Here is a 14,458-nt window from a genome sequence, read left to right on the forward strand (position 1 = left end):
AGAAAAGTCATCAAAATCACTTACTTGCAAGAGGACTAAGTGGCTGGAAGCTTAAGCTCTTAAAACCCCCTTGTTTGCTACCATTTTCGGTGGGGAAGAAGAAAGATAAAAAGATGATACCTTTTGTTTTATTTTATTCTATTTCTAGTCAAAATTAAGTCACCAACCACACCAAATTTGACTTTTCTACTTTCTTTCTCTCTATGGCCGGCCAAGCACCTTTTTTAGGGTCTATTTGCACTTTAAACACCCCAAAAGTTTGGTTCTCTAGCTATTTAACATATTTAGCTAGCAAAACAAAACTTTTACCCTTTATGCGATTTAGTTCTTTTTCGCAATTAAACATGGAATCGCTAAAATTATTCACCAAAATTTTCATGCAATCATATAATCATGTTATAACACATAAAATAATATTAGAAATAATTTCCCTGGCCCCAGAATAGTGGTTCTGAAACCATTGTTCCAACTAGGCCCAAAATCGGGCTGTTACAACGCCTATTGCCCTGGTTCAAATTACCTAAGCATAATTCTGTTATCATGCCAACGCTTGGTCTTCTTCTTTTACAGTTTAGCATTTTCATATACATGTTCCCTAAATTCTTCTATTTCATTCAATTCTAACAACCTTTTATGGCCAGCAACGACCCAATCCATGTTCAACTTTTTAATAACCAAAGATGCTTTGTGCTCGAGCTCAACGACTGGGTGACATGGCTTTCCATAAACAAGCTTAAAAGGTGATATCCCCAATGGTGTTTTAAATGCAGTACGATAGGCCCACAATGCTTCATCTAGTCTGAAGGACCAATTCTTACAAGTTGGGTTCACCACCTTTTCTAGAATCTTTTTAATTTCTCTGTTAAAAATCTCAATTTCTCCATTTGTCTGGGGATAATATGCCGTGGAAATCTTATATTTCACTCCATACTGATGCAAGGCATTAGCCACTAGCTTGTAATCAAAATGAGATCACTCATCACAAATAATGGCTCTAGGCATACCTAATCTGGTGAAAATGTTCTTGTGCAAGAACTTCAGTATTGACTTTGCATCATTAGTAGGAAGCGCAATAGCTTCGACCCACTTAGAGACATAGTCCACTCCCAACAGTATGTACAAGTTTCCCACTGACGGTGGAAATAGACCCATAAAATCTGTTCCCCATATATCAAACAACTCAATCTCCAAAATATTGTGTAGCGACATTTTGTGTCTCCTAGATAGATTTCCTGTCCTCTGACAACAGTCATACAATTGATAAAATTCATAAGCATCCTTGAACAGACTCGACCAATAAAATCCTGACTGAAGTACTTTTGGCAGTAGTTCTCATTCCTCCCAAGTGTCTTCCATAAGGAGCAGAATGAGAATGCTGCAGGATACTATGTATTTCATCATCAGGGACACACTTCTTAATTATCTGATCAGCACAATATTTAAATAGGAAGGGTTCATCTCAATAAGAATGCTTGGTATCATGAAGGAATTTCTATCTTCTTTGGATATTGAGATCAAATGGCATCACACTACTTTCTAAAAAGTTCACTATATCGGCATACCAAGGTAATGCCATCGAAACTAACAGCTGCTCATCTGGAAAGTCTTCTTTAATACATTTATCATTTCCATCTTAATTTCTAGATTCTAATCTCGACAAGTGATCAGCCACTTGATTTTCAGTCCCCTTTCGATCTCTAATTTCCAAGTTGAACTCCTGCAACAAGAGTATCCACCTAATCAATCTTGGTTTGGCATCTTTCTTGCTCACCAAATACAAAATAGCAGAGTGATCCGTGTAGACTGTAACCTTAGTACCAACTAGATAGGAGCGGAATTTATCGAATGTGAACACCACAACCAATAACCCCTTTTCTGTGGTGGTATAGTCAAGCTGTGCATCTATCAAGGTCCTGCTCGCATAATATATTGCACATAGTACTTTGTCTTTTCTTTGCCCCAACACTGCTCCCACAGCAAAATCGTTGGTGTCACATATGAGTTCAAAAGGTAGTGTCCATTCTGGAGTTATTACGATTGGTGCTGCTACTAGCCATTTCTTCAATTCTTTGAAAGCTACCAAGCAAAATTCATCAAAATTAAAAGGTCTATTTTGCTCCAGCTGGGTACACAAGGGTTTAGATATCTTCGAGAAATCCTTAATGAATCTTCTATAAAATCCCGCATGACCTAAAAACCTTCTAATACCCTTGAAATTGGTAGGAGGTGATAATTTTTCTGTTACTTCAATTTTTTCTCTATCCACTTCAATCCTTCACTGTAATATCTTATGCCCTAGAATAATTCCTTCATGTACCATGAAGTTGCATTTTTCGCAGTTCAAAATAATATTTGTTTCTTCACAACAGTAGAGAACCAATTCCAGATTTTTTAAGCAATCCTTAAAATCATTACCAAACACAAAGAAATCATCCATGAAGACTTCAAGGAAGTTTTCTACCATGTCCCAGAATATGGCCATCATACAACGCTGAAATGTTGATGGGGCATTACATAACTCGAATGGTGTTTGTCTATATGCAAAAGTTTCATATGGACACGTGAAGGTGGTCTTCTCTTAGTTATTAAAAGCTATGGCAATCTGATTATATCCTAAATAACCATCCAAAAAATAGTAGAAAGCTTTCCCAACTAATTTATCTAACATCTGACCAATAAATGGTAGAGGAAAATAATCCTTCCACACTCTCCATCCCGTGACAATGTGAGTCGGAATGAGCTCATTGTTATCATTACTCACTACTATAACACCTCCTTTCTTAGGTACACATTGTACAGGACTCACCCATGAGCTATCTGAAATCGGGTAAATAATGTCAGCATAAGCCACTTGATAATCTCTTTTTCGATAACTTCTTTCATGATCGGATTCAGTCTTCTCTGTTGTTCAATAGAATCACTATTGCATTCCTCCAATAAAATTTTATGCATGTAGAAAGTAGGGCTAATTTTCTTTATATCAACAAGGGCCCATCCTAATGCCTTCTTAGATCATTGAAGAAATTCTAACAACTTGAACTCTTGCTCAAGTGTCAACTTCACAAAAATTACTACCTACAAAGTGTTGTTGTCTCCCAAATATGCATATTTTAAATGTTGCGACAAAGGTTTCAACTCAAGTGTGGGAGGTTCCTCTATAGAAGGTTTAAGAGCATTAAAAAAGCGATCTGATAAATCCAATGATTCAAACTTCTTCATTGGTCTATCCACAAACTTTTTGGCTTCCATAAGTTCACCAATGTCCTCAAAAATTATTGCATCACTCTGCTCAAGTAAGTATTCATCACTATCAGAATTGTTGAGGTAAAATTTTGCAAACACTTCCTCTACTGTTGTTTCTATCAACCCGATGGCATGGAATTCTTCATTTTCATCAGCACATGTCAAGGCATTAAATACATTGAAAGTAATATGTTGATCATTTACCCTCATGATCAATTTGCCTTTCTACACATCAATTAAAGTCTTGCCAATGGCAAGAAAAAATCTTTCAAGAATAATTGGCACATCTTGGTCAGCTTCACATTCTAAAATAAGGAAACCTGTAGGAAAAATAAATTTATCTACTATTACCAGCACATCTTCAATTTTAACTTTTGAATGTACATGTGATTGATTAGCTAGTTGCAACATAACCGTAATAGATCTTGCTTTCTTAATTCCTAGCTTCTTGAAAATAGACATAGGCATTATATTTATACTCGCTCCTAAATCAATAATGCCTTACCAACATAATAATTTCTTATTGAACATGTGATAAACCGTAAATTATACATATTTTTACCCAATGCTTAATGCATTTTATGGATGATTTCTCATTAGAATTTGTGAATTCGATGCTCCTAATGCTTTAATTTCATATTTTATACTTAGGAGAGCATAGGAGAGCGAAAGGAACGAGAAACGGGCCAAAAATAGAGAAAATAGGCCAAAGTACGAAATCAACACGGCCTGGACCTCTTGACACGGGCAGACCACACGACAGTGTCAATTTGGCAGGCTCAAACACGGCCTGAAGAAATCGAACACGGGCGTGTCCCTGCCGAGCCCAAGTTGAGTCCAATTCAGAAAAAGCCAATTTTTAGGGTTTTTAGGCATTCCAAAGCCTATAAATACACACTAGAGGAGGAGAAAAGGGGAGACAAAGAAGAGGGGTAAGGAATTACCCCAAGGAAGCCAGATTCATCATCAAGACTGAAGATCTCTCCTCAATTTCCCTTCAGGAGTTTTGGGTTTTCTTTATGTTTTGTATTCTTTATTCTTCTGAGACGTTTTCTTATTTAGTTATGAACTAAATCCCCTAAATACCTAAGGGGAATGAAACCTAAGACGAATCTTTTTATTATTTTTTGAATCGTATGATAAATATTTAACTTGTTCTTAATTATGTGTTCTTAATTCTTGTTTTGATATCCCAGGATATTGATTCAAGACACGCTCTTATTCAGAGGAGGAATAGTACCTGTCTAAGAGTACATTTGCCATAATTAAGCAGAGTTGATTGCGCGCCTAGAAATAGGGTGACATGATTTTGCCAGATTAGGGCGAAACCTAATACAGGGATCCATAGATAGAGTTAATGTAACCCTAAAGCGTTAATTAGAGAAAAGTCTCGGTTATTCAATCTAGGGATTAGACGTTATTAGTCTTGAATAGGGATAATAACATAACTTAGGGATCTCTACGGAACAAGTTGAATGAATAAATCGTCTGATTCGGAGTCAGGATAACAAGTAAAGTCTAAGAGGATTTTTCCTTAGGTATTGTCTCAAGTCAATCGATTTTCCCAAAAGTAATTTCCCAATTCTTTTCTCTGTGCGTTCTTAGTTTAAGTAATTAGTTAATTAAAATAAACCCCTTTTATTCTTAGGCTAGAAAATAAAAAGATAGTTATTACTAGTACTTTTGGTTCCCTTGGGTACGATATCCTGGTCTTGCCGTTACTATACTATTGTTTGACAGGAGCACTTGCCTTTTCGTCGTGATAATAGTTAGTCTAGGCCTGATCTTCATTATAAATATTTATTACTTGTTACGAATCACGCGATCAACATAGGATACTGAAACTACCTGGGTCCTTCAACTTTTGAGGTAATTTATTCATCAACATTGTTGTGCACCCTTCAGTGAGAGCAATAGTCTCAAATTCTACCAATATGTGCTTCTTTGACAATATATCTTTCATAAACTTCACATAATTGGGCATCTGCTCCAAAGCTTCTACTAGCAGTATGTTGATATGTAGTTCTTCAAAACATCCAAAAATATTTTTGTAACGCCCCAAAAATCCCCAAACCCAAAAATCCTGAAATCCCGAACTTTCTTTGTTTTCGGTTTCGATAAAAATTGTGTTTTATGTTCCTAGCCATGTGATAACTATGTAGGCCTTAATTAAGGTTTGAGTTCCAACCTAGGAATAAATGAAATTATGGTTTAATTATTAAAAGAATCAGGGTTGGCAAGTAGTTGGGCTTTTAAATAAAAATAGGGGGAAAATAGCATCAAAAAGCCTTGTGGAGGAGTGGCTAAGTGACGCCACTTGCTAGCAAGCAGATCCAAGGTTCGAATCCTAGTTTAGTATTTTTAGAAGTTTAATTTTGGCCTTCTAAAAGGATGGAAGTGGCATGAAAATGGACTCCAAGGGGAGTGTTCAGAAGAGAAAATTAAGAAAAAGATCAAGGGGTTATCAGAGAGAAAAACGAGGAGATGAAAAGGGAGAAGTGATAGACCCGAATTGGGAATTGGGCATGGAAAATTCAGCTATAAGGGCTATAAGTAGGGGCCGAATACAGGGTTGCCAGGCTACTGCCGAAATTCTTCTTCACCTTGTTGCCAGAAACCCCCTTCTCCAAAAGCCAAAAACCCTTTTCTTTTCAAGATCCAAAAAGTCGAAAACCCTTCTGTTTTTCTTTCTTTTCTTCCTGTCAATTTCTATTCTTCTCTACACAATTTTCTTTATTTCACTTAGACGATTTTTTCTTCTACTCTTCTTCTTTAATCTGTACCAAATAAACCTTATTCACCATACTAAGTTTGAAAAGCTGAAAAGCTGAATCTCCCAAGGGCTGAATACTCTTTGACCGAATCTAGTGTAAGTGTTGCTCTTCCAATCGGTTTCCTTTGCTAGGTATCGATTATTGTCCCTCAATCTTTCGATCAACTTTGGTAGGGAATTAGTATCGGATCTCAGATCTTAGCTCTCTACCGAATTGCTCTTTAGGTGTTTGCGGTTTTGGTAAGTATTCCTCATCCATTGGCTAAGGTTGGTCGAATAGCCATAGTAAGGTAAGGGGACTTGTGTTGGATACGAGTCACCTATTATTCTGGTTTTAATAGTCATGATTGGTACAGATCTAGGAGTTGATCGTGGTTAGTGAAGGGGTTGTTATACTTATCGCGCAAGGTAAGGTTAAGGTGAGATTCTGGCTTTTAGTAAAGTATTCGATAAGTATGTAAGATTAATCTTTGAGTGATATCGATTGTAGGTTTGGGCTAAGGAGATCGCATCAGGCTTGCTTACAAGGTGTGTACATATACTGCACACATATTATGTATCGACAAAAGCCAAAATGCCAAAAAGCCGAAAAGTCGAAATGTCGAAAAGCTGAAAGTTTGGCTACGGTAGTCTTGCGAGTGCGCGAACACTCGTAAGGAGGAGACCAATAGGTTGCCTGAGGCCCATAGGTGATTCCATGGACTTGGGTTGTGATTTCGCCATATGAGTCGAAATGGGCTAAAGAGGCCCGATGGGCTGTTGGGCCCATAATAGGTAAAAACTGAATATTGATGCTATGTGATAGGAATTTGTATGTGAGCATGAATATGAATGTGACTAGGCCTAACGGGCCATATAAATGTGATTTAGGCCTAATGGGCCATATACAGGTGATTTTAGCCTAATGGGCCAAATGAATATGATTGGGCTTAATGGGCCAGATACAGGTATGTAAAATTGTTTGGGCTTTGTAAGGGGTTTGGGCCTAGTATATGATATCCACATAAGACTTAATTAATATATTGCGACCATGGACAAGACAAAGGATTAAGGAGTTGCAACGGGTATATGAATGTCTAGGATTGGATCTAAGGAGAGCTTGGTACTTAAGCGGTCTGAATGACTCACATCCTCTTCTCTGGAATCTTACCTGGTGCATAGTGTTCGTTCATCTTAGCTCATGGAAAAATTAAGGGAAAATTATCGAAATGCCCCTAAGGGTGAAAATGACCAAAATACCCTAGGTGTAAAATGTAAGTTTTATGGATGTGACATGCGTACATATGATATTCTGCTTAGGTTGCATATGGGTGGGAATTATGGAACGGAAGAAGTATATGAGGATCGCATGGTTGCTTGACAATCGTGGATTCACCGACGACTTTTAAAGCCCAGTATGTAAATGAAGGTAGTTCTGCAATCGGGCTACCATGGTGTGTGGGCTGGGTGGGTCGATATTTATATCTCCACATGGTGTGACGGGGGACGGAGCTGGTGTGTAGCGGATGGATAATTTGGTTGGGATTGTATTGCATGATTGATGAATGATTTTTTTTTGAATGCTTGTTTTTGCCGAGGGTTGTACACACTGAGTTTGCGAAAACTCACCCCCTCTTTTATTTTATTTTCAGGTGATGCTCAGTAGAAGGTTCGATGTTTGGAGGGACTCTGGGTGGTCGGCTAGCAAGATAATTCGGACTTGGTTTTTTTAAGCATTTAAGTTTCTATTTCTTTTTAAGTATGTTCAGACCAGATTGTAATAAGGTTTTCATTACGTTATTATTACTTGAATCATTATTATTATTTTCATTGTAATTACGAGAAGTTGAACATGGATTTCTTAAATTATAGTATGTTTTCTAGGTTTCCGCAACTAAGTTTTTTTAAAAAAAATTAAATGTTTTAAATAAGGCTTTCATAACTGAAAGATTTTTTAAGTTAATTAGGGTTTCTTTTATTTTAAGAAGGGTTTTCAATGAAAACATGGTTTTCGCTAAAACACTCCAATGTGACACGCCGAATTCGACCATAACGTCCGGGATGAGTTTAGGGTGTTACAATTAGTAGTATCAGAGTCCAAATTGCAAAAATCGGGCTGTGAAGTGGGTCTTATTACTATTTGGCTTCTTTTTCTATTTTAAAAAAATATATATTTTGGATCACATTGTTATGGAAAAAGGGAAATCTTGTGGAGCGGCACACCGAGTCTCCGGCATCAAACCAAGTAGGTACTTTTATTTATTTAAGTTTATTTAAATTGTTATATAGTAGATAGTTAGAGGGCTACTTTAGATGATTGTTAGAATGGAATTAAAGCCCGTAGGATTTGGAAATTGTAGAGGATTTTCAAAAATGATCTTCTCTTTAAATATTTTCATAAAACATCGGTGTAAGTATTAAACTAACTAAAACTTCATAAAATTTTAATCCAGATAATACACGAATCAACGATGAGTGCTAGAAGAGGTGCAAGGGACCGTGGCCGAGGTCGCAGAAGTGTTAGGGCTGAATCGTCGGCATCGGGCCATATACCTGATGTTGGAGTAGAAGAGGCTCTGGCCTCACCTGTGGCTGGGAATACACAGTATGATCGGGGACGGGAGAATATGCATTGTCGCAGGCAATGCTGAGAATTTTGGAAAGGGTCGCTGGGCTCAATAATGGCAGCGGAAATCAAGGGTCCATTCCGGAGTGACTTTGATCGAACGGGGCTGAGATCTTTAAAGGCGTGGATGGCGTGGCTCCTAACGTGGTTGAATATTGGTTGGAGGCCACTAAAATAATAATGGAGGATTTGGACTGCTCACCGGAACAAAAGCTGAAAGGATCTATGTCACTATTAAGGGAGGAAGCCTACCAGTGGTGGTTGACAGTGAAAGAGGGCACCCAACTGGAGCGGGTCACTTGGGAGTTCTTCAAAGCTGCTTTCCAAGGGAAGTATGTGGGTGAAAGCTATATGGATGCTAGAAGGAAAGAGTTCCTAAACCTGACCCAAGGAAACAAATCGGTGGCCAAGTATGAGGCGGAGTTTCTACGCCTTAGTAGGTATACAAGAGTAATGGTGGCAACGGAGTATGAGCGTTGCGTTAAGTTTGAGGATGGACTTAGAGATAACCTCATGGTACTAATAGCTCCACAAAGGGAGCGAGTTTTCTCGTAGTTGGTGGAGAAAGCAAAGATAGCGAAGGAGGTAAAGCGCACTGAGCGTTTAAATCGGGAGAAAGAAAGGGGTAAGAATAAGAGGGAGGCTGAGACTCCAGGTGTTGGATAGATGCCTAGGGATAGGGCTAGAGTTAATGGGCCAGATAGAGCAGGGCCCCCTGCTGTTAATCCAGGGGTGCCACTTTGTGCTGATTGTGGGAAAGGTCATGTAGGCGAGGGTTTTAAGAGGACTGGAGCTTGTCTAGCTTGTGGATCTATGGAGCATAGGATCAGGAATTACCCTAGAATGTCAGCTCAGGTGCCAGTCATGGACCGAGGTGGTGTACAGCCACTGATAGGTGGTCAGCTACCGCCGAGAGGCCGTGATCAGGCCAAGAGTGGAAACAGTTTGGGTCGTGGAGCACCAGGCAGAGGTGCTGGTCATGCTGAGGCGAGACAGCCAGCTTTGGTCTATGCAGCACGTCGTCAAGTGGATGGAGACACTCCAGAGGCAAATAATGGTACGTACTTACCCATAGTGTGCTATTTACCTAAGTTGGAATTAGAGTGCGCAGCGGAAGTGTGGTGTGGTAGTCTGTGTTAGTAGTTGGAAATTTCGAGTACGAAATTTCTTTTAGGGGGTAGAGTTGTAACCCGCAAAAATCCCAAAACCCAAAAATCCCGAAATCTCAAACTTTTTTTGTTTTCAGTTTTGATAAAAATTGTGTTTTATGTTCCTAGCCATGTGATAATTATAGTAGGTCTTAATTAAGGTTTGAGTTCGAACCTAGGAATAAATGAAATTATGGTTTAATAATTAAAAGAATCAGGGTTGGCAAGTAGTTGGGCTTTTAAATAAAAATTGGGGAATAGCATCAAAAAGCCTTGTGGAGAAGTGGCTAAGTGACGCAACTTAGGGAGTAGGGAGGTGGCATTAGTAGCTAGCAAGGAGATCTAAGGTTCGAATCCTAGCTTAGTATTTTTAGAAGTTTAATTTTGGCCTTCTAGAAGGATGAAAGTGGAGTGAAGATGGACTCCAAGGGGAGTGTTCAGAAGAGAAAATTAAGGAAAAGATCAATGGGTTATCAGGGAGAAAAACGAGGAGATGAGAAGGGAGAAGTGATGGACCCGAATTGGGAATTGGGCATGGAAAACTCAGCTACAAGGGCTATAAATAGGGGCCGAATACAGGGTTGCCAAGCTATTGCCGAAATTCTTCTTCACCTTGTTGCCAGAAACCCCTTTCTCCAAAAGCCGAAAACCCTTTTCTTTTCAAGATCCAAAAAGCCAAAAACCCTTTTCTTTTCAAGATCCAAAAAGCTGAAAACCCTTTTGTTTTTCTTTCCTTTCTTCCTGTCGATTTCTATTCTTCTCTACACAATTTTCTTTGTTTCACTTAGCCGATTTCTTCTTCTACTCTTCTTCTTTAATCTGTCACAAATAAACCTTATTCACCATACTAAGTTTGAAAAGCCGAAAAGCCGAATCTCCCAAGGGCTGAATACTCTTTAACCGAATCTAGTGCAAGTGTTTCTCTTCCAATCGGTTTCCTTTGCTAGGTATCGATTATTATCCCTTACTCTTTCAATCAACTTTGGTAGGGAATTAGTATCGAATCTCGGATCTTAGCTCTCTGACGAATTGCTCTTTAGGTGTTTGCGATTTTGGTAAGTATTCCTCATCTATTGGCTAAGGTTGGCAGAATAGCCATAGTACGGTAAGGGGACTTTTATTGGATACGAGTCACCTATTATTCTGGTTTTAATAGTTACGATTGGTGCAGATCTAGGAGTTGATCGTGGTTAGTGAAGGGGTTGTTATACTTATCGCACAAGGTAAGGTTAAGGTGAGATTCTGGCTTTTGGTAAAGTATTCGATAAGTATGTAAGATTAATCTTTGAGTGATATCGATTGTAGGTTTGGGCTAAGGAGATCGCATCACGCTTGCTTACCATGTGTGTACATACACTGCACACACATTATGTATCGGCAAAAGTCGAAATGTCGAAAAGCCGAAAGTTTGGCTACGGTAGTCTTGCAAGTGCGCGAACACTCGTAAGGGGGAGACCGATAGGTTGCCTGAGGCCCACGGGCAATTTCGTAGACTTGGGTTGTGATTTGGCCAGATGGGTCGAAATGGGCTAAATGGGCCCAATGGGCTGTTGGGCCTATAATAGGCAAAAACTGAATATTGATGCTATGTGATAGGAATTTGTATGTGAGCATGAATATGAATGTGACTGGGCCTAACGGGCCATATAAATGTGATTTAGGCCTAATGGGCTATATACAGGTGATTTGGGCCTAATGGGTCATATGAATATGATTGGGCTTAATGGGCCAGATATAGGTATGTGAAATTGTTTGGGGTTCATAAGACTTAATTAATATATTGCGACCGTGGACAAGACAAAGGGTTAAGATGTGGCAACGGATATATGCATGTCTAGGATTGGATCTAGGGAGAGCTTAGTACTTAAGCGGTCTTAATGACTCACCTCCTCTTCTCTGGAATCCTACCTGGTGCATAGTGTTCGTTCATCTTAGCTCACAGGACTTGTTAACGGGCCAAGGTAAGTGAAAACCGTAATTTAGGGAAAATTACCAAAATGCCTTTAAGGGCAAAAATAACCAAAATACCCCTAGGTGTAGAATGTAAGTTTTATGGATGTGACATGCATACATATGATATTCTGCATAGGTTGCATATGGGTGGGAATTATGGAACGGATGAAGTATATAAGGATCGCATGGTTGCTTGACAATCATGGATTCACCGACGGCTTTTACAGCCCAGTATGTAAATGAAGGTAGTTCCGCAACTGGGCTACCATGGTCTATGGGCTGGGAGGGTTGATATTTATATCCCCACATGGTGTGACGGGGGACAGAACTGGTGTGTAGCGGATGGATAATTTGGTTGGGATTGCATTGCATGATTGATGAATGATTTTTTTTTTGAATGCTTGTTTTTGCCGAGGGTTGTACACACTGAGTTTGCGAAAACTCACCCCCACTTTTATTTTCTTTTCAGGTGATGCTCAGTAGAAGGTTCGATGTTTGGAGGGACTCTGGGTGGCCGGCTAATAAGATAATTCGGACTTGATTTTTTTAAGCATTTAAGTTTCTATTTCTTTTTAAGTATGTTAAGACCAAATTGTAATAAGGTTTTCATTATGTTATTATTACTTGAATTATTAATATTATTTTCATTGTAATTACAAGAAGTTGAACATGGATTTCTTAAATTATAATATGTTTTCTACGTTTCCGTAACTAAGTTTTTTTTTAAAAAAAATCAAATGTTTTAAACAAGGCTTTCGTAGTTCAAAGGTTTTTTTTAAGTTAATTAGGGTTTCTTTTATTTTAAGAAGGGTTTTCAATGAAAACACGATTTTCACTAAAACACTTCAATGTGACACGCTGAATTCGGTCATAATGTCTGGGCCGGGTTTGGGGTGTTACACTTTTGAACTGAACATCCTATTCAGCATTATGGAATCATTAAGGAAAAGATAGAGGTAGTCGTCCTTCAGGTTGCTGATATTGTTTTGATGTGGCATTTTTGTTGGAAACATGATCTGGTTCTACTGTAACATTCTTTTGTTTACCCTTTTCTGGTGCAGTACGATTTTCAGTTGATTATGAATTCTTTCCATGGTTGAGTCTGGAGTTGTCCTCTTTTACAGTGGTGTCTTGAACAATATCATCCAACTGTGTCCCACTTCTGAGAGTGATCACTTTGCACTATTCCTTCCCTTGTGTTCTCGAATTCTCAGTATTGCTTTACAATGCCCCTTGTGGGCTCAAATTTAAAGCATTTGCTATCTGCCCCACTTTATTCTCAAAAGCTCTGAGGAACGCAACCTGGCTCTGAATTACAGCATCATTATTAGCCATATATTCCTTCAACAAGGCTCCAATAGAGGTAGAAGATGATGCTTGACCTTGTTGAACATTTTGCCTCAGCATAGGATGATAATAACCAGGTGGTGCATTATTAGTATTATGCCTCGCAACATTGTTTAAATCCCCCACACCTTGATTATTCCAACTATTTTGGATGCTGCTTCTACCCTAGATTGTAGGTGTTGGAATAAGGGTTATTATTCCGATTAAAATTACCCATGTAGTATACAGATGCTGAGTTTGATAGGCATTCATCAAACACATGGTCTTCACCAAAATAAACACATGATAGTTCAGTTGATTTCATCTCTTGGACTACAGTGGGCCTCTTTATTATTTTAATCATATTAGCTAAAGAAGATACATAGCTGTCAACGAAGTGATTGCATCAAGCACCATGGTACCAGCAGCTTTCTTACATGTCCCAACTCTCATGGTAGGATATTGATAATCATTGTTAGCAATCTTCTCAAAAATCTAATATGCTTAATTAAAAGATTTATTGAACAAGGTACCATTGGTAGAAGCATCAACTACCATCCTCGTATGTGCATTCAACCTAGTATAAAATATCTCCATGTGCGTCCAGTGCTAGAATCCATGCATCAGAGATATTTGAAGTAATTCTTTAAATCGTTCCCAAGCATTATATATCGTTTCACCCTCCGATTGCAGAAAAGATGTGATGTCATTTCTAAGCTTGGCATTCATATTTGGTGGATTATACCGTACCTAAAATCTCTGGTAAAGATCATTTCATGGTGTCGTTGCTCCCGATGGCAACGCATTAAGCCACGCTCTTGCATGATCTCTCAAAGAATATGGAAACAATTTAAGCCACAAGGCATCTTCAGGAACACTCTGTTCTCTAAATGAGTCACAAACTTCTCGAAAAAGTCTTAATCCAGTATAGAATCTTCAGTGGGTAATCGCCAAACTGTCCTACTATTTGCAACATCTGAAACATTACCAGTTTTAGCTCGAATTACTAAGATTGAATATGTGGTCTGACTATCCCTGGATTCAAATCATCCATGTAACACCCCAAACCCGAGACCGTCACCGGAGTCGAACACGAGGTGTTAACAGACTTTAAACCACTTATAAAAAAATTTCCCAGACACTGCCAATCTGCATACTAGTCGCTTTAAAAATCATATCTTGAGTTCAGAAACTCGGAATCTAGTTCTGTAAATTTTCCCTGAAACTAGACTCATACATCCATCGACATATTTTTTTCTAGAATTTTTTGTTGGCCCAATTAGTACAGTTTATTAGTCAAAATCTCCCATGTTACAGGGATCAACTACACTGACCTTTGCGCATTACGACTTGGCTATCTCCCTGTACAGGGCTTCAATACTGATTCCATTTGTTTCTATAGAAACTAGA

At 38.6% G+C, this 14,458-nt stretch overlaps 1 non-coding gene across 1 annotated transcript; it reads left to right on the top strand.

The window, feature by feature from the left end:
- Positions 1-13,661: 13,661 nt before the first annotated feature.
- On the top strand, positions 13,662-13,768 carry LOC121208639 (small nucleolar RNA R71). The gene has a single exon (XR_005903771.1). It is a non-coding gene; the product is annotated as a small nucleolar RNA R71 (small nucleolar RNA).
- The last annotated feature ends 690 nt before the right edge of the window (positions 13,769-14,458 follow it).

Source organism: Gossypium hirsutum, chromosome A10 (assembly GCF_007990345.1).
Source record: "Gossypium hirsutum isolate 1008001.06 chromosome A10, Gossypium_hirsutum_v2.1, whole genome shotgun sequence".
Taxonomy (NCBI): Eukaryota; Viridiplantae; Streptophyta; class Magnoliopsida; order Malvales; family Malvaceae; genus Gossypium; species Gossypium hirsutum.